The 22,228-nt window shown below is 61.0% G+C and overlaps 1 long non-coding RNA gene across 1 annotated transcript in view; it reads right to left on the minus strand.

The window, feature by feature from the left end:
• The window catches only part of LOC138066391 (uncharacterized), a 43,677-nt gene that overhangs the window by 7,523 nt on the left and 13,926 nt on the right, over positions 1 to 22,228 (minus strand). The window lies entirely within an intron of this gene.

A 22,228-nucleotide genomic window follows, 5' to 3' on the forward strand; every position in this document is an offset into this window, starting at 1 on the left:
GTGGGGGGCCCAAAGACAGCTCTGGGGCACAGGGAAACCTGCCAGAGTAGTCCCGAGGGCACCAGAGGGGGCCCTCAAAGCATGTGCCTAGCCAAAAGACAACTCTGGGGAAGGAGGAGGAGCTGTGGAGGGGTTCTGGCCCACCTAGACAGTGCCTAAGGGGTCCGGAGGGCCAAAGGAGTGCTCTGGGGCACCCCAAAGGTCTCCCCAGGGGCTCTGAGGTGGATAGAGCAGTGCTAGGAGCTCTGCGGGGCACCTACACAGCCCCGGGGCACAGGGAAACCTGCCAGAGTAGTCCTGAGGGCACCAGAGGGGGCCCTCAAGGGTTTACATGGCCCAAAACCCCACTCTAGGGAAGGAGGAGGAGCTGAGGAGGGGGTCTGGGCCACCTAGACAGTGCCTAAGGGCTCCAGAGGGCCAAAAGACAGCTCTGGGGCACAACGAGTACTGCAATTGTAATTCAGAACACACGAGAGGGCTTCTAAGGGCTCTCCATGGCCACAAAGAGACTCTGGGGAAGGAGGAGCAGCTCAGGAGGGGGTCTGGCCCATCTAGACCCTTCCTGAGGGCTTGGCACGAGCAAGAGACAGCTCTGGGCAGCAAGGAAGAGCCAAAGAGTGGTGCGGAGTGCTCTAGAGCGGTGCCTAGGGGCCTAGGGAGCCAAGATGCAGCTCTGGGGCACAGGGAAACCTGCCAGAGTAGTGCCGAGGGCACCAGAGGGGGCCCTCAAGGGTTTACATGGCTCAAAACCCCACTCTGGGGAAGAAGGAGGAGCTTAGGAGGGGGTCTGGGCCACCTAGACAGTGCCTAAGGGGTCCGGAGGACCAAAACAGTGCTGTGGTCTGCCCAGGGGCTCTGAGGTGGATAGAGCATTGCTAAGAGCTGTGGGGGGCCCAAAGACAGCTCTGGGGCACCACAAAGGTCTGCCCAGGGGCTCTGAGGTGGATAGAGCAGTGCTACGAGGTCTGGGGGGCACCTACACAGCTCTGAGGCACAGGGAAACCTGCCAGAGTAGTCCCAAGGGCACCAGAGGGGGCCCTGAAAGCATGTGCCTAGCCAAAAAAGATCTCTGCAGAAGAAGGAGGAGCTGAGGAGGGGGTCTGGGCCACCTAGACAGTGCCTAAGGGGTCCGGAGGGCCAGAAGACAGCTCTGGGGCACAACGAGTACTGCAATTGTAGTTCAGAAGACACGAGAGGGCTTCTAAGGGCTCTCCATGGCCACAAAGAGACTCTGGGGAAGGAGGAGGAGCTCAGGAGGGGTCTGGCCCATCTAGACCCTTCCTGAGGGCTTGGCACGAGCAAGAGACAGCTCTGGGCAGCAAGGAAGAGCCAAAGAGTGGTGCAGAGTGCTCTAGAGCGGTGCCTAGGGGCCTAGGGAGCCAAGATGCAGCTCTGGGGCACAGGGAAACCTGCCAGAGTAGTGCCGAGGGCACCAGAGGGGGCCCTCAAGGGTTTACATGGCCCAAAACCCCACTCTAGGGAAGGAGGAGGAGCTTAGGAGGGGGTCTGGGCCACCTAGACGGTGCCTAAGGGGTCTGGAGAGCCAAAACACTACTCTGGGGCACCCCAAAGGTCTGCCCAGGGGTTCTGAGGTGGATAGAGCAGTGCTAAGAGCTGTGGGGGGCCCAAAGACAGCTCTGGGGCACAGGGAAACCTGCCAGAGTAGTGCCGAGGGCACCAGAGGGGGCCCTCAAGGCGTGTGCCTAGCCAAAAGACAACTCTGGGGAAGGTGGAGGAGGAGCTGAGGAACGGGTCTGGGCCACCTAGACAGTGCCTAAGGGGTCTCGGGAGCCAAAACGCTACTCTGGGGCACCCCAAAGGTCTCCCCAGGGGCTCTGAGGTGGATAGAGCAGTGCTACGAGCTGTGGGGGGCACCTACACAGCTCTGGGGCACAGGGAAACCTGCAAGAGTAGTCCCGAGAACACCAGAGGGGGCCCTCAAGGGTTTACATGGCCCAAAACCCCATTCTAGGGAAGGAGGAGGAGCTGAGGAGGGGGTCTGGGCCACCTAGACAGTGCCTAAGGGGTCTGGAGAGCCAAAACACTACTCTGGGGCACCCCAAAGGTCTCCCCAGGGGCTCTGAGGTGGATAGAGCAGTGCTAGGAGCTCTGGGGGGCACCTACACAGCTCTGGGACACAGGGAAACCGGCCAGAGTAGTGCCGAGGGCACCAGAGGGGGCCCTCAAGGCGTGTGCCTAGCCAAAAGACCACTCTGGGGAAGAAGGTGGAGCTTAGGAGGGGGTCTGGGCCACCTAGACAGTGCCTAAGGGGTCTCGGGGGCCAAAAGAGTGCTCTGGGGCACCCCAAAGGTCTCCCCAGGGGCTCTGAGGTGGATAGAGCAGTGCTAAGAGCTCTGGGGGGGGGGCCCAAAGACAGCTCTGGGGCACAGGGAAACCTGCCAGAGTAGTGCCGAGGGCACCAGAGGGGGCCATCAAGGGTTTACATGGCCCAAAACCCCACTCTAGGGAAGGAGGAGGAGCTGAGGAGGGGTCTGGGCCACCTAGACAGTGCCTAAGGGGTCTGGAGAGCCAAAACACTACTCTGGGGCACCCCAAAGGTCTCCCCAGGGGCTCTGAGGTGGATAGAGCAGTGCTAAGAGCTGTGTGGGGGGGGCCAAAGACAGCTCTGGGGCACAGGGAAACCTGCCAGAGTAGTGCCGAGGGCACCAGAGGGGGCCCTCAAGGCGTGTGCCTAGCCAAAAGACCACTCTGGGGAAGAAGGTGGAGCTGAGGAGGGGGTGTGGGCCACCTAGACAGTGCCTAAGGGGTCTGGAGGGCCAAAAGAGTGCTGTGGGGCACCCCAAAGGTCTGCCCAGGGGCTCTGAGGTGGATAGAGCAGTGCTAAGAGCTGTGGGGGGCACCTACACAGCTCTGGGGCACCCCAAAGGTCTCCCCAGGGGCTCTGAGGTGCATAGAGCAGTGCTAAGAGCTCTGGGGGGGGCCCAAAGACAGCTCTGGGGCACAGGGAAACCTGCCAGAGTAGTGCCGAGGGCACCAGAGGGGGCCCGCCAGGCGTGTGCCTAGCCAAAAGACAACTCTGGGGATGGAGGAGGAGCTGAGGAGGGGGTCTGGGCCACCTAGACAGTGCCTAAGGGGTCCGGAAGACAGCTCTGGGGCACCGCAAAGGTCTGCCCAGGGGCTCTGAGGTGGATAGAGCAGTGCTAAGAGCTCTGGGGGGCCCCAACACAGCTCTGGGGCACAGGGAAACCTGCCAGAGTAGTGCCGAGGGCACCAGAGGGGGCCCTCAAGGATTTACATGGCCCAAAACCCCACTCTGGGGAAGAAGGAGGACCTTCGGAGGGGGTCTGGGCCACCTAGACAGTGCCTAAGGGGTCCGGAGAGCCAAAACAGTGCTGTGGTCTGCCCAGGGGCTCTGAAGTGGATAGAGCAGTGCTACGAGCTGTGGGGGGCACCTACACAGCTCTGGGGCACAGGGAAACCTGCCAGAGTAGTGCCGAGGGCACCAGAGGGGGCCCTCAAGGGTTTACATGACCGAAAACCCCATTCTAGGGAAGGAGGATGAGCTGAGGAGGGGGTCTGGGCCACCTACACAGTGCCTAAGGGGTCTGGAGGGCCAAAAGAGTGCTGTGGGGCACCCCAAAGGTCTCCCCAGGGGCACTGAGGTGGATAGAGCAGTGCTAAGAGCTGTGGGGGGCACCTACACAGCTCTGGGGCACAGGGAAACCTGCCAGAGTAGTCCCGAGGGCACCAGAGGGGGCCCTGAAAGCATGTGCCTAGCCAAAAGACATCTCTGGGGAAGAAGGAGGAGCTGAGGAGGGGGTCTGGGCCACCTAGACAGTGCCTAAGGGGTCCGGAGGGCCAGAAGACAGCTCTGGGGCACCCCAAAGGTCTGCCCAGGGGCTCTGAGGTGGATAGAGCATTGCTAAGAGCTCTGGGGGTCCCCAACACAGCTCTGGGACACAGGGAAACCTGCCAGAGTAGTCCCAAGGGCACCAGAGGGGGCCCTCAAAGCATGGGGCTAGCCAAAAGACAAGTCTGGGGAAGGAGGAGGAGCTGAGGAGGGGGTCTGGGCCACCTAGACAGTGCCTAAGGGGTCTCGGGGGCCAAAAGAGTGCTCTGGGGCACCCCAAAGGTCTGCCCAAGGGCTCTGAGGTGGATAGAGCAGTGCTAAGAGCTCTAGGGGGGGCCCCAACACAGCTCTGGGGCACAGGGAAACCTGCCAGAGTAGTCCCGAGGGCACCAGAGGGGGCCCTCAAGGTGTGTGCCTAGCCAAAAGACAACTCTGGGGATGGAAGAGGAGCTGAGGAGGGGTTCTGGCCCACCTAGACAGTGCCTAAGGGGTCTCGAGAGCCAAAACACTACTCTGGGGCACCCCAAAGGTCTCCCCAGGGGCTCTGAGGTGGATAGAGCAGGGCTAAGAGCTGTGGGGGGCCCCAACACAGCCCCGGGGCACAGGGAAACCTGCCAGAGTAGTGCCGAGGGCACCAGAGGGGGCCCTCAAGGGTTTACATGGCCCAAAACCCCACTCTAGGGAAGGAGGACGAGCTGAGGAGGCGCTCTGGGCCACCTACACAGTGCCTAAGGGGTCCGGAGGGCCAGAAGACAGCTCTGGGGCACGAGTACTGCAATTGTAGTTCAGAAGACACGAGAGGGCTTCTAAGGGCTCTCCATGGCCACAAAGAGACTCTGGGGAAGGAGGAGCAGCTCAGGAGGGGTCTGGCCCATCTAGACCCTTCCTGAGGGCTCGGCACGAGCAAGAGACAGCTCTGGCTAGCAAGGAAGAGCCAAAGAGTGGTGCGGAGTGCTCTAGAGCGGTGCCTAGGGGCCTAGGGAGCCAAGATCCATCTCTGGGGCACAGGGAAACCTGCCAGAGTAGTGCCGAGGGCCCCAGAGGGGGCCCTCAAGGCGCGTACCTAGCCAAAAGACCACTCTGGGGAAGAAGGTGGAGCTGAGGAGGGGCTCTGGGCCACCTAGACGGTGCCTAAGGGGTCTGGAGAGCCAAAACACTACTCTGGGGCACCCCAAAGGTCTGCCCAGGGGCTCTGAGGTGGATAGAACAGTGCTAAGAGCTGTGGGGGGCCCAAAGACAGCTCTGGGACACAGGGAAACCTGCCAGAGTAGTCCCAAGGGCACCAGAGGGGGCCCTCAAGGCATGTGCCTAGCCAAAAGACAACTCTGGGGAAGGAGGAGGAGCTTAGGAGGGGGTCTGGGCCACGTACACAGTGCCTAAGGGGTCTTTGGGGCCAAAAGAGTGCTCTGGGGCACCCCAAAGGTCTCCCCAGGGGCACTGAGGTGGATAGAGCAGTGCTACGAGCTCTGCGGGGCACCTACACAGCTCTGGGGCACAGGGAAACCTGCCAGAGTAGTGCCGAGGGCACCAGAGGGGGCCCTCAAGGCGTGTGCCTAGCCAAAAGACCACTCTGGGGAAGAAGGTGGAGCTTAGGAGGGGGTCTGGGCCACCTAAACAGTGCCTAAGGGGTCTCGGGGGCCAAAAGAGTGCTGTGGGGCACCCCAAAGGTCTCCCTAGGGGCTCTGAGGTGGATAGAGCAGTGCTAAGAGCTGTGGAGGGCACCTACACAGCTCTGGGGCACCACAAAGGTCTCCCCAGGGGCTCTGAGGTGGATAGAGCAGTGCTAAGAGCTGTGGGGGGCCCAAAGACAGCTCTGGGGCACAGGGAAACCTGCCAGAGTAGTCCCGAGAACACCAGAGGGGGCCCTCAAGGGTTTACATGGCCCAAAACCCCATTCTAGGGAAGGAGGAGGAGCTGAGGAGGGGGTCTGGGCCACCTAGACAGTGCCTAAGGGGTCTCGAGAGCCAAAACACTACTCTGGGGCACCCCAAAGGTCTCCCCAGGGGCTCTGAGGTGGATAGAGCAGTGCTAGGAGCTCTGGGGGGCACCTACACAGCTCTGGGACACAGGGAAACCGGCCAGAGTAGTGCCGAGGGCACCAGAGGGGGCCCTCAAGGCGTGTGCCTAGCCAAAAGACAACTCTGGGGAAGAAGGTGGAGCTTAGGAGGGGGTCTGGGCCACCTAGACAGTGCCTAAGGGGTCTCGGGGGCCAAAAGAGTGCTCTGGGGCACCCCAAAGGTCTCCCCAGGGGCTCTGAGGTGGATAGAGCAGTGCTAAGAGCTCTGGGGGGGGGCCCAAAGACAGCTCTGGGGCACAGGGAAACCTGCCAGAGTAGTGCCGAGGGCACCAGAGGGGGCCATCAAGGGTTTACATGGCCCAAAACCCCACTCTAGGGAAGGAGGAGGAGCTGAGGAGGGGTCTGGGCCACCTAGACGGTGCCTAAGGGGTCTGGAGAGCCAAAACACTACTCTGGGGCACCCCAAAGGTCTCCCCAGGGGCTCTGAGGTGGATAGAGCAGTGCTAAGAGCTGTGTGGGGGGGGCCAAAGACAGCTCTGGGGCACAGGGAAACCTGCCAGAGTAGTGCCGAGGGCACCAGAGGGGGCCCTCAAGGCGTGTGCCTAGCCAAAAGACCACTCTGGGGAAGAAGGTGGAGCTGAGGAGGGGGTGTGGGCCACCTAGACAGTGCCTAAGGGGTCTGGAGGGCCAAAAGAGTGCTGTGGGGCACCCCAAAGGTCTCCCCAGGGGCTCTGAGGTGGATAGAGCAGTGCTAAGAGCTGTGGGGGGCACCTACACAGCTCTGGGGCACCCCAAAGGTCTCCCCAGGGGCTCTGAGGTGCATAGAGCAGTGCTAAGAGCTCTGGGGGGGGCCCAAAGACAGCTCTGGGGCACAGGGAAACCTGCCAGAGTAGTGCCGAGGGCACCAGAGGGGGCCCTCCAGGCGTGTGCCTAGCCAAAAGACAACTCTGGGGATGGAGGAGGAGCTGAGGAGGGGGTCTGGGCCACCTAGACAGTGCCTAAGGGGTCCGGAAGACAGCTCTGGGGCACCGCAAAGGTCTGCCCAGGGGCTCTGAGGTGGATAGAGCAGTGCTAAGAGCTCTGGGGGGCCCCAACACAGCTCTGGGGCACAGGGAAACCTGCCAGAGTAGTGCCGAGGGCACCAGAGGGGGCCCTCAAGGATTTACATGGCCCAAAACCCCACTCTAGGGAAGAAGGAGGACCTTCGGAGGGGGTCTGGGCCACCTAGACAGTGCCTAAGGGGTCCGGAGGGCCAAAACAGTGCTGTGGTCTGCCCAGGGGCTCTGAAGTGGATAGAGCAGTGCTACGAGCTGTGGGGGGCACCTACACAGCTCTGGGGCACAGGGAAACCTGCCAGAGTAGTGCCGAGGGCACCAGAGGGGGCCCTCAAGGGTTTACATGACCGAAAACCCCATTCTAGGGAAGGAGGATGAGCTGAGGAGGGGGTCTGGGCCACCTACACAGTGCCTAAGGGGTCTGGAGGGCCAAAAGAGTGCTGTGGGGCACCCCAAAGGTCTCCCCAGGGGCACTGAGGTGGATAGAGCAGTGCTAAGAGCTGTGGGGGGCACCTACACAGCTCTGGGGCACAGGGAAACCTGCCAGAGTAGTGCCGAGGGCACCAGAGGGGGCCCTGAAAGCATGTGCCTAGCCAAAAGACATCTCTGGGGAAGAAGGAGGAGCTGAGGAGGGGGTCTGGGCCACCTAGACAGTGCCTAAGGGGTCCGGAGGGCCAGAAGACAGCTCTGGGGCACCCCAAAGGTCTGCCCAGGGGCTCTGAGGTGGATAGAGCATTGCTAAGAGCTCTGGGGGTCCCCAACACAGCTCTGGGACACAGGGAAACCTGCCAGAGTAGTCCCAAGGGCACCAGAGGGGGCCCTCAAAGCATGGGGCTAGCCAAAAGACAAGTCTGGGGAAGGAGGAGGAGCTGAGGAGGGGGTCTGGGCCACCTAGACAGTGCCTAAGGGGTCTCGGGGGCCAAAAGAGTGCTCTGGGGCACCCCAAAGGTCTGCCCAAGGGCTCTGAGGTGGATAGAGCAGTGCTAAGAGCTCTAGGGGGGGCCCCAACACAGCTCTGGGGCACAGGGAAACCTGCCAGAGTAGTGCCGAGGGCACCAGAGGGGGCCCTCAAGGTGTGTGCCTAGCCAAAAGACAACTCTGGGGATGGAGGAGGAGCTGAGGAGGGGGTCTGGGCCACCTAGACAGTGCCTAAGGGGTCTCGAGAGCCAAAACACTACTCTGGGGCACCCCAAAGGTCTCCCCAGGGGCTCTGAGGTGGATAGAGCAGGGCTAAGAGCTGTGGGGGGCCCCAACACAGCCCCGGGGCACAGGGAAACCTGCCAGAGTAGTCCTGAGGGCACCAGAGGGGGCCCTCAAGGGTTTACATGGCCCAAAACCCCACTCTAGGGAAGGAGGACGAGCTGAGGAGGCGCTCTGGGCCACCTACACAGTGCCTAAGGGGTCCGGAGGGCCAGAAGACAGCTCTGGGGCACGAGTACTGCAATTGTAGTTCAGAAGACACGAGAGGGCTTCTAAGGGCTCTCCATGGCCACAAAGAGACTCTGGGGAAGGAGGAGCAGCTCAGGAGGGGTCTGGCCCATCTAGACCCTTCCTGAGGGCTCGGCACGAGCAAGAGACAGCTCTGGCTAGCAAGGAAGAGCCAAAGAGTGGTGCGGAGTGCTCTAGAGCGGTGCCTAGGGGCCTAGGGAGCCAAGATCCATCTCTGGGGCACAGGGAAACCTGCCAGAGTAGTGCCGAGGGCCCCAGAGGGGGCCCTCAAGGCGCGTACCTAGCCAAAAGACCACTCTGGGGAAGAAGGTGGAGCTGAGGAGGGGCTCTGGGCCACCTAGACGGTGCCTAAGGGGTCCGGAGAGCCAAAACACTACTCTGGGGCACCCCAAAGGTCTGCCCAGGGGCTCTGAGGTGGATAGAACAGTGCTAAGAGCTGTGGGGGGCCCAAAGACAGCTCTGGGGCACAGGGAAACCGGCCAGAGTAGTGCCGAGGGCACCAGAGGGGGCCCTCAAGGCATGTGCCTAGCCAAAAGACAACTCTGGGGAAGGAGGAGGAGCTGAGGAGGGGCTCTGGGCCACGTACACAGTGCCTAAGGGGTCTTTGGGGCCAAAAGAGTGCTCTGGGGCACCCCAAAGGTCTCCCCAGGGGCACTGAGGTGGATAGAGCAGTGCTACGAGCTCTGCGGGGCACCTACACAGCTCTGGGGCACAGGGAAACCTGCCAGAGTAGTGCCGAGGGCACCAGAGGGGGCCCTCAAGGCGTGTGCCTAGCCAAAAGACCACTCTGGGGAAGAAGGTGGAGCTTAGGAGGGGGTCTGGGCCACCTAAACAGTGCCTAAGGGGTCTCGGGGGCCAAAAGAGTGCTGTGGGGCACCCCAAAGGTCTCCCCAGGGGCTCTGAGGTGGATAGAGCAGTGCTAAGAGCTGTGGAGGGCACCTACACAGCTCTGGGGCACCACAAAGGTCTCCCCAGGGGCTCTGAGGTGGATAGAGCAGTGCTACGAGCTCTGGGGGGCACCTACACAGCTCTGGGGCACAGGGAAACCTGCCAGAGTAGTCCTGAGGGCACCAGAGGGGGTCCTCAAGGGTTTACATGGCCCAAAACCCCACTCTAGGGAAGGAGGACGAGCTGAGGAGGGGGTCTGGGCCACCTAGACAGTGCCTAAGGGGTCCGGAGGGCCAAAAGACAGCTCTGGGGCACAACGAGTACTGCAATTGTAGTTCAGAAGACACGAGAGGGCTTCTAAGGGCTCTCCATGGCCACAAAGAGACTCTGGGGAAGGAGGAGCAGCTCAGGAGGGGGTCTGGCCCATCTAGACCCTTCCTGAGGGCTTGGCACGAGCAAGAGACAGCTCTGGGCAGCAAGGAAGAGCCAAAGAGTGGTGCAGAGTGCTCTAGAGCGGTGCCTAGGGGCCTAGGGAGCCAAGATCCAGCTCTGGGGCACAGGGAAACCTGCCAGAGTAGTGCCGAGGGCACCAGAGGGGGCCCTCAAGGGTTTACATGGCCCAAAACCCCACTCTAGGGAAGGAGGAGGAGCTTAGGAGGGGGTCTGGGCCACCTAGACGGTGCCTAAGGGGTCTGGAGAGCCAAAACACTACTCTGGGGCACCCCAAAGGTCTCCCCAGGGGCTCTGAGGTGGATAGAGCAGTGCTAAGAGCTCTGGGGGGCCCAAAGACAGCTCTGGGGCACAGGGAAACCGGCCAGAGTAGTGCCGAGGGCACCAGAGGGGGCCCTCAAGGCGTGTGCCTAGCCAAAAGACAACTCTGGGGAAGGTGGAGGAGGAGCTGAGGAGCGGGTCTGGGCCACCTAGACAGTGCCTAAGGGGTCCGGAGAGCCAAAACGCTACTCTGGGGCACCCCAAAGGTCTCCCCAGGGGCTCTGAGGTGGATAGAGCAGTGCTACGAGCTCTGGGGGGCACCTACACAGCTCTGGGGCACAGGGAAACCTGCAAGAGTAGTCCCGAGAACACCAGATGGGGCCCTCAAGGGTTTACATGGCCCAAAACCCCTCTCTAGGGAAGAAGGAGGAGCTGAGGAGGGGGTCTGGGCCACCTAGACAGTGCCTAAGGGGTCTCGGAGGCCAAAAGAGTGCTCTGGGGCACCCCAAAGGTCTCCCCAGGGGCTCTGAGGTGGATAGAGCAGTGCTAAGAGCTGTGGGGGGCACCTACACAGCTCTGGGGCACAGGGAAACCTGCCAGAGTAGTGCCGAGGGCACCAGAGGGGGCCCTGAAAGCATGTGCCTAGCCAAAAGACCACTCTGGGGAAGAAGGAGGAGCTTAGGAGGGGGTCTGGGCCACCTAGACAGTGCCTAAGGGGTCTCGGGGGCCAAAAGAGTGCTGTGGGGCACCCCAAAGGTCTGCCCAGGGGCTCTGAGGTGGATAGAGCAGTGCTAAGAGCTCTGGGGGTCCCCAACACAGCTCTGGGACACAGGGAAACCTGCCAGAGTAGTGCCGAGGGCACCAGAGGGGGCCCTCAAAGCATGGGGCTAGCCAAAAGACAAGTCTGGGGAAGGAGGAGGAGCTGAGGAGGGGGTCTGGGCCACCTAGACAGTGCCTAAGGGGTCTCGGGGGCCAAAAGAGTGCTCTGGGGCACCCCAAAGGTCTGCCCAAGGGCTCTGAGGTGGATAGAGCAGTGCTAAGAGCTCTAGGGGGGGCCCCAACACAGCTCTGGGGCACAGGGAAACCTGCCAGAGTAGTGCCGAGGGCACCAGAGGGGGCCCTCAAGGCGTGTGCCTAGCCAAAAGACCACTCTGGGGAAGAAGGTGGAGCTGAGGAGGGGGTCTGGGCCACCTAGACAGTGCCTAAGGGGTCTGGAGGGCCAAAAGAGTGCTGTGGGGCACCCCAAAGGTCTGCCCAGGGGCTCCGAGGTGGATAGAGCAGTGCTAAGAGCTCTGGGGGACCCGAAGACAGCTCTGGGATACCCCAAAGGTCTCCGCAGGGGCTCTGAGGTGCAGAGAGCAGTGCTAAGAGCTGTGGGGGGCCCGAAGACAGCTCTGGGGCACAGGGAAACCTGCCAGAGTAGTCGCGAGGGCACCAGAGGGGGCCCTCAAGGCATGTGCCTAGCCAAAAGACAACTCTGGGGAAGGAAGAGGAGCTGAGGAGGGGGTCTGGGCCACCTAGACCGTTCCTGAGGGCTTGGCACGAGCAAGAGACAGCTCTGGGCAGCAAGGAAGAGCCAAAGAGTGGTGCAGAGTGCTCTAGAGCGGTGCCTAGGGGCCTAGGGAGCCAAGATCCAGCTCTGGGGCACAGGGAAACCTGCCAGAGTAGTGCCGAGGGCACCAGAGGGGGCCCTCAAGGGTTTACATGGCCCAAAACCCCACTCTGGGGAAGGAGGAGGAGCTTAGGAGGGGCTCTGGGCCACCTAGACGGTGCCTAAGGGGTCTGGAGAGCCAAAACACTACTCTGGGGCACCCCAAAGGTCTGCCCAGGGGTTCTGAGGTGGATAGAGCAGTGCTAAGAGCTGTGGGGGGCCCAAAGACAGCTCTGGGGCACAGGGAAACCTGCCAGAGTAGTGCCGAGGGCACCAGAGGGGGCCCTCAAGGTGTGTGCCTAGCCAAAAGACAACTCTGGGGAAGGTGGAGGAGGAGCTGAGGAACGGGTCTGGGCCACCTAGACAGTGCCTAAGGGGTCTCGGGAGCCAAAACGCTACTCTGGGGCACCCCAAAGGTCTCCCCAGGGGCTCTGAGGTGGATAGAGCAGTGCTACGAGCTCTGGGGGGCACCTACACAGCTCTGGGGCACAGGGAAACCTGCAAGAGTAGTCCCGAGAACACCAGAGGGGGCCCTCAAGGGTTTACATGGCCCAAAACCCCATTCTAGGGAAGGAGGAGGAGCTGAGGAGGGGGTCTGGGCCACCTAGACAGTGCCTAAGGGGTCTGGAGAGCCAAAACACTACTCTGGGGCACCCCAAAGGTCTCCCCAGGGGCTCTGAGGTGGATAGAGCAGTGCTAGGAGCTCTGGGGGGCACCTACACAGCTCTGGGACACAGGGAAACCGGCCAGAGTAGTGCCGAGGGCACCAGAGGGGGCCCTCAAGGCGTGTGCCTAGCCAAAAGACCACTCTGGGGAAGAAGGTGGAGCTTAGGAGGGGGTCTGGGCCACCTAGACAGTGCCTAAGGGGTCTCGGGGGCCAAAAGAGTGCTCTGGGGCACCCCAAAGGTCTCCCCAGGGGCTCTGAGGTGGATAGAGCAGTGCTAAGAGCTCTGGGGGGGGGCCCAAAGACAGCTCTGGGGCACAGGGAAACCTGCCAGAGTAGTGCCGAGGGCACCAGAGGGGGCCATCAAGGGTTTACATGGCCCAAAACCCCACTCTAGGGAAGGAGGAGGAGCTGAGGAGGGGTCTGGGCCACCTAGACGGTGCCTAAGGGGTCTGGAGAGCCAAAACACTACTCTGGGGCACCCCAAAGGTCTCCCCAGGGGCTCTGAGGTGGATAGAGCAGTGCTAAGAGCTGTGGGGGGCACCTACACAGCTCTGGGCACCCCAAAGGTCTCCCCAGGGGCTCTGAGGTGCATAGAGCAGTGCTAAGAGCTCTGGGGGGGGCCCAAAGACAGCTCTGGGGCACAGGGAAACCTGCCAGAGTAGTGCCGAGGGCACCAGAGGGGGCCCTCCAGGCGTGTGCCTAGCCAAAAGACAACTCTGGGGATGGAGGAGGAGCTGAGGAGGGGGTCTGGGCCACCTAGACAGTGCCTAAGGGGTCCGGAAGACAGCTCTGGGGCACCGCAAAGGTCTGCCCAGGGGCTCTGAGGTGGATAGAGCAGTGCTAAGAGCTCTGGGGGGCCCCAACACAGCTCTGGGGCACAGGGAAACCTGCCAGAGTAGTGCCGAGGGCACCAGAGGGGGCCCTCAAGGATTTACATGGCCCAAAACCCCACTCTAGGGAAGAAGGAGGACCTTCGGAGGGGGTCTGGGCCACCTAGACAGTGCCTAAGGGGTCCGGAGAGCCAAAACAGTGCTGTGGTCTGCCCAGGGGCTCTGAAGTGGATAGAGCAGTGCTACGAGCTGTGGGGGGCACCTACACAGCTCTGGGGCACAGGGAAACCTGCCAGAGTAGTGCCGAGGGCACCAGAGGGGGCCATCAAGGGTTTACATGGCCCAAAACCCCACTCTAGGGAAGGAGGAGAAGCTGAGGAGGGGTCTGGGCCACCTAGACGGTGCCTAAGGGGTCTGGAGAGCCAAAACACTACTCTGGGGCACCCCAAAGGTCTCCCCAGGGGCTCTGAGGTGGATAGAGCAGTGCTAAGAGCTGTGGGGGGCACCTACACAGCTCTGGGCACCCCAAAGGTCTCCCCAGGGGCTCTGAGGTGCATAGAGCAGTGCTAAGAGCTCTGGGGGGGGCCCAAAGACAGCTCTGGGGCACAGGGAAACCTGCCAGAGTAGTGCCGAGGGCACCAGAGGGGGCCCTCCAGGCGTGTGCCTAGCCAAAAGACAACTCTGGGGATGGAGGAGGAGCTGAGGAGGGGGTCTGGGCCACCTAGACAGTGCCTAAGGGGTCCGGAAGACAGCTCTGGGGCACCGCAAAGGTCTGCCCAGGGGCTCTGAGGTGGATAGAGCAGTGCTAAGAGCTCTGGGGGGCCCCAACACAGCTCTGGGGCACAGGGAAACCTGCCAGAGTAGTGCCGAGGGCACCAGAGGGGGCCCTCAAGGATTTACATGGCCCAAAACCCCACTCTAGGGAAGAAGGAGGACCTTCGGAGGGGGTCTGGGCCACCTAGACAGTGCCTAAGGGGTCCGGAGAGCCAAAACAGTGCTGTGGTCTGCCCAGGGGCTCTGAAGTGGATAGAGCAGTGCTACGAGCTGTGGGGGGCACCTACACAGCTCTGGGGCACAGGGAAACCTGCCAGAGTAGTGCCGAGGGCACCAGAGGGGGCCCTCAAGGGTTTACATGACCGAAAACCCCATTCTAGGGAAGGAGGATGAGCTGAGGAGGGGGTCTGGGCCACCTACACAGTGCCTAAGGGGTCTGGAGGGCCAAAAGAGTGCTGTGGGGCACCCCAAAGGTCTCCCCAGGGGCACTGAGGTGGATAGAGCAGTGCTAAGAGCTGTGGGGGGCACCTACACAGCTCTGGGGCACAGGGAAACCTGCCAGAGTAGTCCCGAGGGCACCAGAGGGGGCCCTGAAAGCATGTGCCTAGCCAAAAGACATCTCTGGGGAAGAAGGAGGAGCTGAGGAGGGGGTCTGGGCCACCTAGACAGTGCCTAAGGGGTCTCGGGGGCCAAAAGAGTGCTGTGGGGCACCCCAAAGGTCTGCCCAGGGGCTCTGAGGTGGATAGAGCATTGCTAAGAGCTCTGGGGGTCCCCAACACAGCTCTGGGACACAGGGAAACCTGCCAGAGTAGTCCCAAGGGCACCAGAGGGGGCCCTCAAAGCATGGGGCTAGCCAAAAGACAAGTCTGGGGAAGGAGGAGGAGCTGAGGAGGGGGTCTGGGCCACCTAGACAGTGCCTAAGGGGTCTCGGGGGCCAAAAGAGTGCTCTGGGGCACCCCAAAGGTCTGCCCAAGGGCTCTGAGGTGGATAGAGCAGTGCTAAGAGCTCTAGGGGGGGGGCCCCAACACAGCTCTGGGGCACAGGGAAACCTGCCAGAGTAGTGCCGAGGGCACCAGAGGGGGCCCTCAAGGCGTGTGCCTAGCCAAAAGACAACTCTGGGGATGGAGGAGGAGCTGAGGAGGGGGTCTGGGCCACCTAGACAGTGCCTAAGGGGTCTCGAGAGCCAAAACACTACTCTGGGGCACCCCAAAGGTCTCCCCAGGGGCTCTGAGGTGGATAGAGCAGGGCTAAGAGCTGTGGGGGGCCCCAACACAGCCCCGGGGCACAGGGAAACCTGCCAGAGTAGTCCTGAGGGCACCAGAGGGGGCCCTCAAGGGTTTACATGGCCCAAAACCCCACTCTAGGGAAGGAGGACGAGCTGAGGAGGCGCTCTGGGCCACCTACACAGTGCCTAAGGGGTCCGGAGGGCCAGAAGACAGCTCTGGGGCACGAGTACTGCAATTGTAGTTCAGAAGACACGAGAGGGCTTCTAAGGGCTCTCCATGGCCACAAAGAGACTCTGGGGAAGGAGGAGGAGCTCAGGAGGGGTCTGGCCCATCTAGACCCTTCCTGAGGGCTCGGCACGAGCAAGAGACAGCTCTGGCTAGCAAGGAAGAGCCAAAGAGTGGTGCGGAGTGCTCTAGAGCGGTGCCTAGGGGCCTAGGGAGCCAAGATCCATCTCTGGGGCACAGGGAAACCTGCCAGAGTAGTGCCGAGGGCCCCAGAGGGGGCCCTCAAGGCGTGTACCTAGCCAAAAGACCACTCTGGGGAAGAAGGTGGAGCTGAGGAGGGGCTCTGGGCCACCTAGACAGTGCCTAAGGGGTCTCGGAGGCCAAAAGAGTGCTCTGGGGCACCCCAAAGGTCTCCCCAGGGGCTCTGAGGTGGATAGAGCAGTGCTAAGAGCTGTGGGGGGCACCTACACAGCTCTGGGGCACAGGGAAACCTGCCAGAGTAGTGCCGAGGGCACCAGAGGGGGCCCTGAAAGCATGTGCCTAGCCAAAAGACCACTCTGGGGAAGAAGGAGGAGCTGAGGAGGGGCTCTGGGCCACCTAGACAGTGCCTAAGGGGTCTCGGGGGCCAAAAGAGTGCTGTGGGGCACCCCAAAGGTCTCCCCAGGGGCTCTGAGGTGGATAGAGCAGTGCTACGAGCTCTGCGGGGCACCTACACAGCTCTGGGGCACAGGGAAACCTGCCAGAGTAGTGCCGAGGGCACCAGAGGGGGCACTCAAGGCGTGTGCCTAGCCAAAAGACCACTCTGGGGAAGAAGGTGGAGCTTAGGAGGGGGTCTGGGCCACCTAAACAGTGCCTAAGGGGTCTCGGGGGCCAAAAGAGTGCTCTGGGGCACCCCAAAGGTCTCCCCAGGGGCTCTGAGGTGGATAGAGCAGTGCTAAGAGCTGTGGAGGGCACCTACACAGCTCTGGGGCACCACAAAGGTCTCCCCAGGGGCTCTGAGGTGGATAGAGCAGTGCTACGAGCTCTGGGGGGCACCTACACAGCTCTGGGGCACAGGGAAACCTGCCAGAGTAGTCCTGAGGGCACCAGAGGGGGCCCTCAAGGGTTTACATGGCCCAAAACCCCACTCTAGGGAAGGAGGAGGAGCTGAGGAGGGGGTCTGGGCCACCTAGACAGTGCCTAAGGGGTCCGGAGGGCCAAAAGACAGCTCTGGGGCACAACGAGTACTGCAATTGTAGTTCAGAAGACACGAGAGGGCTTCTAAGGGCTCTCCATGGCCACAAAGAGACTCTGGGGAAGGAGGAGCAGCTCAGGAGGGGGTCTGGCCCATCTAGACCCTTCCTGAGGGCTTGGCACGAGCAAGAGACAGCTCTGGGCAGCAAGGAAGAGCCAAAGAGTGGTGCAGAGTGCTCTAGAGCGGTGCCTAGGGGCCTAGGGAGCCAAGATCCAGCTCTGGGGCACAGGGAAACCTGCCAGAGTAGTGCCGAGGGCACCAGAGGGGGCCCTCAAGGGTTTACATGGCCCAAAACCCCACTCTAGGGAAGGAGGAGGAGCTTAGGAGGGGGTCTGGGCCACCTAGACGGTGCCTAAGGGGTCTGGAGAGCCAAAACACTACTCTGGGGCACCCCAAAGGTCTGCCCAGGGGTTCTGAGGTGGATAGAGCAGTGCTAAGAGCTGTGGGGGGCCCAAAGACAGCTCTGGGGCACAGGGAAACCGGCCAGAGTAGTGCCGAGGGCACCAGAGGGGGCCCTCAAGGTGTGTGCCTAGCCAAAAGACAACTCTGGGGAAGGTGGAGGAGGAGCTGAGGAGCGGGTCTGGGCCACCTAGACAGTGCCTAAGGGGTCTCGGGAGCCAAAATGCTACTCTGGGGCACCCCAAAGGTCTCCCCAGGGGCTCTGAGGTGGATAGAGCAGTGCTACGAGCTCTGGGGGGCACCTACACAGCTCTGGGGCACAGGGAAACCTGCAAGAGTAGTCCCGAGAACACCAGATGGGGCCCTCAAGGGTTTACATGGCCCAAAACCCCTCTCTAGGGAAGAAGGAGGAGCTGAGGAGGGGGTCTGGACCACCTAGACAGTGCCTAAGGGGTCTCGGAGGCCAAAAGAGTGCTGTGGGGCACCCCAAAGGTCTCCCCAGGGGCTCTGAGGTGGATAGAGCAGTGCTAAGAGCTGTGGGGGGCACCTACACAGCTCTGGGGCACAGGGAAACCTGCCAGAGTAGTGCCGAGGGCACCAGAGGGGGCCCTCAAGGCATGTGCCTAGCCAAAAGACCACTCTGAGGAAGGAGGAGGAGCTGAGGAGGGGGTCTGGGCCACCTAGACAGTGCCTAAGGGGTCTCGGGGGCCAAAAGAGTGCTGTGGGGCACCCCAAAGGTCTCCCCAGGGGCTCTGAGGTGGATAGAGCAGTGCTAAGAGCTGTGGAGGGCACCTACACAGCTCTGGGGCACCACAAAGGTCTCCCCAGGGGCTCTGAGGTGGATAGAGCAGTGCTACGAGCTCTGGGGGGCACCTACACAGCTCTGGGGCACAGGGAAACCTGCCAGAGTAGTCCTGAGGGCACCAGAGGGGGCCCTCAAGGGTTTACATGGCCCAAAACCCCACTCTAGGGAAGGAGGAGGAGCTGAGGAGGGGGTCTGGGCCACCTAGACAGTGCCTAAGGGTTCCGGAGGGCCAAAAGACAGCTCTGGGGCACAACGAGTACTGCAATTGTAGTTCAGAAGACACGAGAGGGCTTCTAAGGGCTCTCCATGGCCACAAAGAGACTCTGGGGAAGGAGGAGCAGCTCAGGAGGGGGTCTGGCCCATCTAGACCCTTCCTGAGGGCTTGGCACGAGCAAGAGACAGCTCTGGGCAGCAAGGAAGAGCCAAAGAGTGGTGCAGAGTGCTCTAGAGCGGTGCCTAGGGGCCTAGGGAGCCAAGATCCAGCTCTGGGGCACAGGGAAACCTGCCAGAGTAGTGCCGAGGGCACCAGAGGGGGCCCTCAAGGGTTTACATGGTCCAAAACCCCACTCTAGGGAAGGAGGAGGAGCTGAGGAGGGGGTCTGGGCCACCTAGACGGTGCCTAAGGGGTCTGGAGAGCCAAAACACTACTCTGGGGCACCCCAAAGGTCTGCCCAGGGGTTCTGAGGTGGATAGAGCAGTGCTAAGAGCTGTGGGGGGCCCAAAGACAGCTCTGGGGCACAGGGAAACCTGCCAGAGTAGTGCCGAGGGCACCAGAGGGGGCCCTCAAGGTGTGTGCCTAGCCAAAAGACAACTCTGGGGAAGGTGGAGGAGGAGCTGAGGAGCGGGTCTGGGCCACCTAGACAGTGCCTAAGGGGTCTCGGGAGCCAAAATGCTACTCTGGGGCACCCCAAAGGTCTCCCCAGGGGCTCTGAGGTGGATAGAGCAGTGCTACGAGCTCTGGGGGGCACCTACACAGCTCTGGGGCACAGGGAAACCTGCAAGAGTAGTCCCGAGAACACCAGATGGGGCCCTCAAGGGTTTACATGGCCCAAAACCCCTCTCTAGGGAAGAAGGAGGAGCTGAGGAGGGGGTCTGGGCCACCTAGACAGTGCCTAAGGGGTCTCGGAGGCCAAAAGAGTGCTCTGGGGCACCCCAAAGGTCTCCCCAGGGGCTCTGAGGTGGATAGAGCAGTGCTAAGAGCTGTGGGGGGCACCTACACAGCTCTGGGGCACAGGGAAACCTGCCAGAGTAGTGCCGAGGGCACCAGAGGGGGCCCTGAAAGCATGTGCCTAGCCAAAAGACCACTCTGGGGAAGAAGGAGGAGCTTAGGAGGGGGTCTGGGCCACCTAGACAGTGCCTAAGGGGTCTCGGGGGCCAAAAGAGTGCTGTGGGGCACCCCAAAGGTCTGCCCAGGGGCTCTGAGGTGGATAGAGCATTGCTAAGAGCTCTGGGGGTCCCCAACACAGCTCTGGGACACAGGGAAACCTGCCAGAGTAGTCCCAAGGGCACCAGAGGGGGCCCTGAAAGCATGGGGCTAGCCAAAAGACAAGTCTGGGGAAGGAGGAGGAGCTGAGGAGGGGGTCTGGGCCACCTAGACAGTGCCTAAGGGGTCTCGGGGGCCAAAAGAGTGCTCTGGGGCACCCCAAAGGTCTGCCCAAGGGCTCTGAGGTGGATAGAGCAGTGCTAAGAGCTCTAGGGGGGGCCCCAACACAGCTCTGGGGCACAGGGAAACCTGCCAGAGTAGTGCCGAGGGCACCAGAGGGGGCCCTCAAGGCGTGTGCCTAGCCAAAAGACCACTCTGGGGAAGAAGGTGGAGCTGAGGAGGGGGTCTGGGCCACCTAGACAGTGCCTAAGGGGTCTGGAGGACGGGAAGACAGCTCTGGGGCACCCCAAAGGTCTGCCCAGGGGCTCCGAGGTGGATAGAGCAGTGCTAAGAGCTCTGGGGGACCCGAAGACAGCTCTGGGATACCCCAAAGGTCTCCGCAGGGGCTCTGAGGTGGATAGAGCAGTGCTAAGAGCTGTGGGGGGGCCAAAGACAGCTCTGGGGCACAGGGAAACCTGCCAGAGTAGTCCCGAGGGCACCACAGGGGGTCCTCAAGGCATGTGCCTAGCCAAAAGACAACTCTAGGGAAGAAGGAGGACCTCTCAGGGGGCCTCTGGGGGAACAAGAACAGTCCCAAGGGGTCTAGAGGGCCTAAAGAGGACTCTGGGGCACAGCGTTGGGTTCAACAGGTGTCCCGAGCATACTAGAGGGCTGCTAGGAGGGCCGGAGGGCCAAAGGGGTGCTCCAGGGCAAACCAAGGCCTCCCCAGGGCTTCTGAAGGGACTAGAGGGGAGCTAAAGGGGCTGGACGTCCAAAAGACACCTCTGGGGCCCAAAGGAGGCGGCAAGAGTAGGCCAGAGCACACTGAAGGGGGCCTTCAAGGGGTTTGTGGGGGCCAGCAGACATCTGTGGTGCGAAGAAGGTGGCCTAAAGAGGGCTCCAGAGCAGAAGAGAGGGCTGCTGAGGGGACTGGAGGGCCAACCCAGGGCTCCGGAGGGCTTGTGAGTTGACTCCAGGGGGCCTAAGGGGTCTCGAGGGCCAACATACAGCCTCGGGGAAGAAGGCAGGCCAAAAGAGTAGCCCAGAACACACTAGAGGGATGCTGAGGAGACCCGATGGCCAACAAATTAAAACCTGGGGAACAAGGGTGACCTCAGGAGGGCTTCAGAGGCAACTAGACAGTTCCTGAGGGGTGCGGAGGGCTGGCAGACAGCTCTGGGCAGCAAGGAAGACACAAAGAGTGGTCCAGAGTGCCCTGGAGTGGTGCTAAGGGGCCTGAGGAGCCAAGATACAGCTTTAGGGCTGACAGAAAATTGAAAGAGTAGGCTAGAGTGCACTAGAGGCCACTTGGGCCTCCATGTCCCTGAAAAATGACTCTAGGGAACAAGGAAGACCTGAGGAGGGGTTCTGAGCAGATAAACGGGCTCCTGTAGGTGCTGGAGGGCCAGAAGACAGCTCTGGAGCACAACAAGCATCCGAGGACTGGTTCTGAGTAACAAATGCCTCTGGAAGGTTTCTGAAGGGACTAGAGGGCCAACAGAGGTCTGTGGGTCAAAATTCAAGGCCAAAGTGGAGAGTAGGGCAGCCTAGAGGGGTGCTAAGGGCTCCAGAGGGTTAACACAGAACTCTGGGGTACAACGAAATCCTACAGGGCAGTTCCAAGGGGACTACAGGGGTCCTAAGGGGTCCAAAGGGCCTGACTGTTCTGGGGCAGAAAGAAGTTTGGAAGAGTCATTCAGAGTGCACTAGAGGGATTCTCAGGGGTCTAACATTGCCAAAAAAAGACTCAGGGGTCAGGAGGGCCAAAAGACAGCTCTGTGGCATAATAAAGGCCTCTAGAGGGGTTCAGGGGTGACTGGAAAGGTTCTAGTGGGTCTAGAGGGTCAATAGAGCTCTCTGGGGCACAGGAAAGGCCAAAAGATGGGTACCGAGTTCACTAGAAGGGTCATAAGGGGGTTATATGATCAAAGGAAGCCTCTGGGAACAAAGGTCCTAAAGGATCCTGAGGGGGAAAAGAGAGGTCCTAAGGGATCTGGAGGGCTAAAAGAGGGCTCCGGGACACAATTTTGGCCAAAAGAGACACCTAGAGTAGACTAGGGAGGTTGTAAGTGGGCTAGAAAGAAAAAAAAAAAAAAAAAAAAAAGCAAGGGGGCACAATGAAGGCAAAAGGAGGGGTTCTGATGGGACTGGAGTGGTCCCCTGAGAGCTAGAAGGCTAACAGAGGGCTCCTGCACAACGCAGGCCAAAGGAGGGGTACTGAAGGAATTAGGTCCTAAGAGAGCTACTGGACCCCAAGAGGGCTCTGGGGCACTACAAAGGCCTCAGGAGGGGTTCTGAGGGTACTAGAGGGCTCCTAAGGACTCTACACACCCAAGAGAGCCTCTGGTGCACAATGGAGGGCTTCTGAGAGGATTGGAGCAGGCCTAGGGGGACTAGACATCAAAGAGAGGCCTCTAGGGCACAGTGAAGGCTTTGGGAGCAGTTTTGAGGTAACTAGATTAGAAAATGGAAGAGTCTTGAGAAGATTAGAGGGCATTCATTGGGTTCTAGGATGGCATGTCAGAAGGATGTCTCCAGTTCAAATCAAGGGCTCAGGAAGGGGTTGTTAGGGAGCCCAAGGGCCAAAGGAGGCATTCTGTGGGGATTAGATGCCGGGGTCCTGAGGGGAAGAGACAGCACACAGTGGGCACTGGGGTGCACCAAAATGGAAAAGGACTGGTTCTGATGGGACTAGGTTGCAAACGGCCCTGGAGCGCGACAGGAGAACACAGGGTTCTGGGGTGCTTTGAAGAACAAACATGGGGGTTCTGAAGGGAGTAGAAGATAATTGAGAAGGCATAAGGCAGGCTGCAAGGAAATGGAGGGCTATAGTATGCACTAAGAGGCAAAGAAGGAGAACAGAAAGGGATCTGAGAGAAACAGAACTCCCAAGGAGGAGCTCAG

Source organism: Struthio camelus, chromosome 1, assembly GCF_040807025.1.
Source record: "Struthio camelus isolate bStrCam1 chromosome 1, bStrCam1.hap1, whole genome shotgun sequence".
Taxonomy (NCBI): domain Eukaryota; kingdom Metazoa; phylum Chordata; class Aves; order Struthioniformes; family Struthionidae; genus Struthio; species Struthio camelus.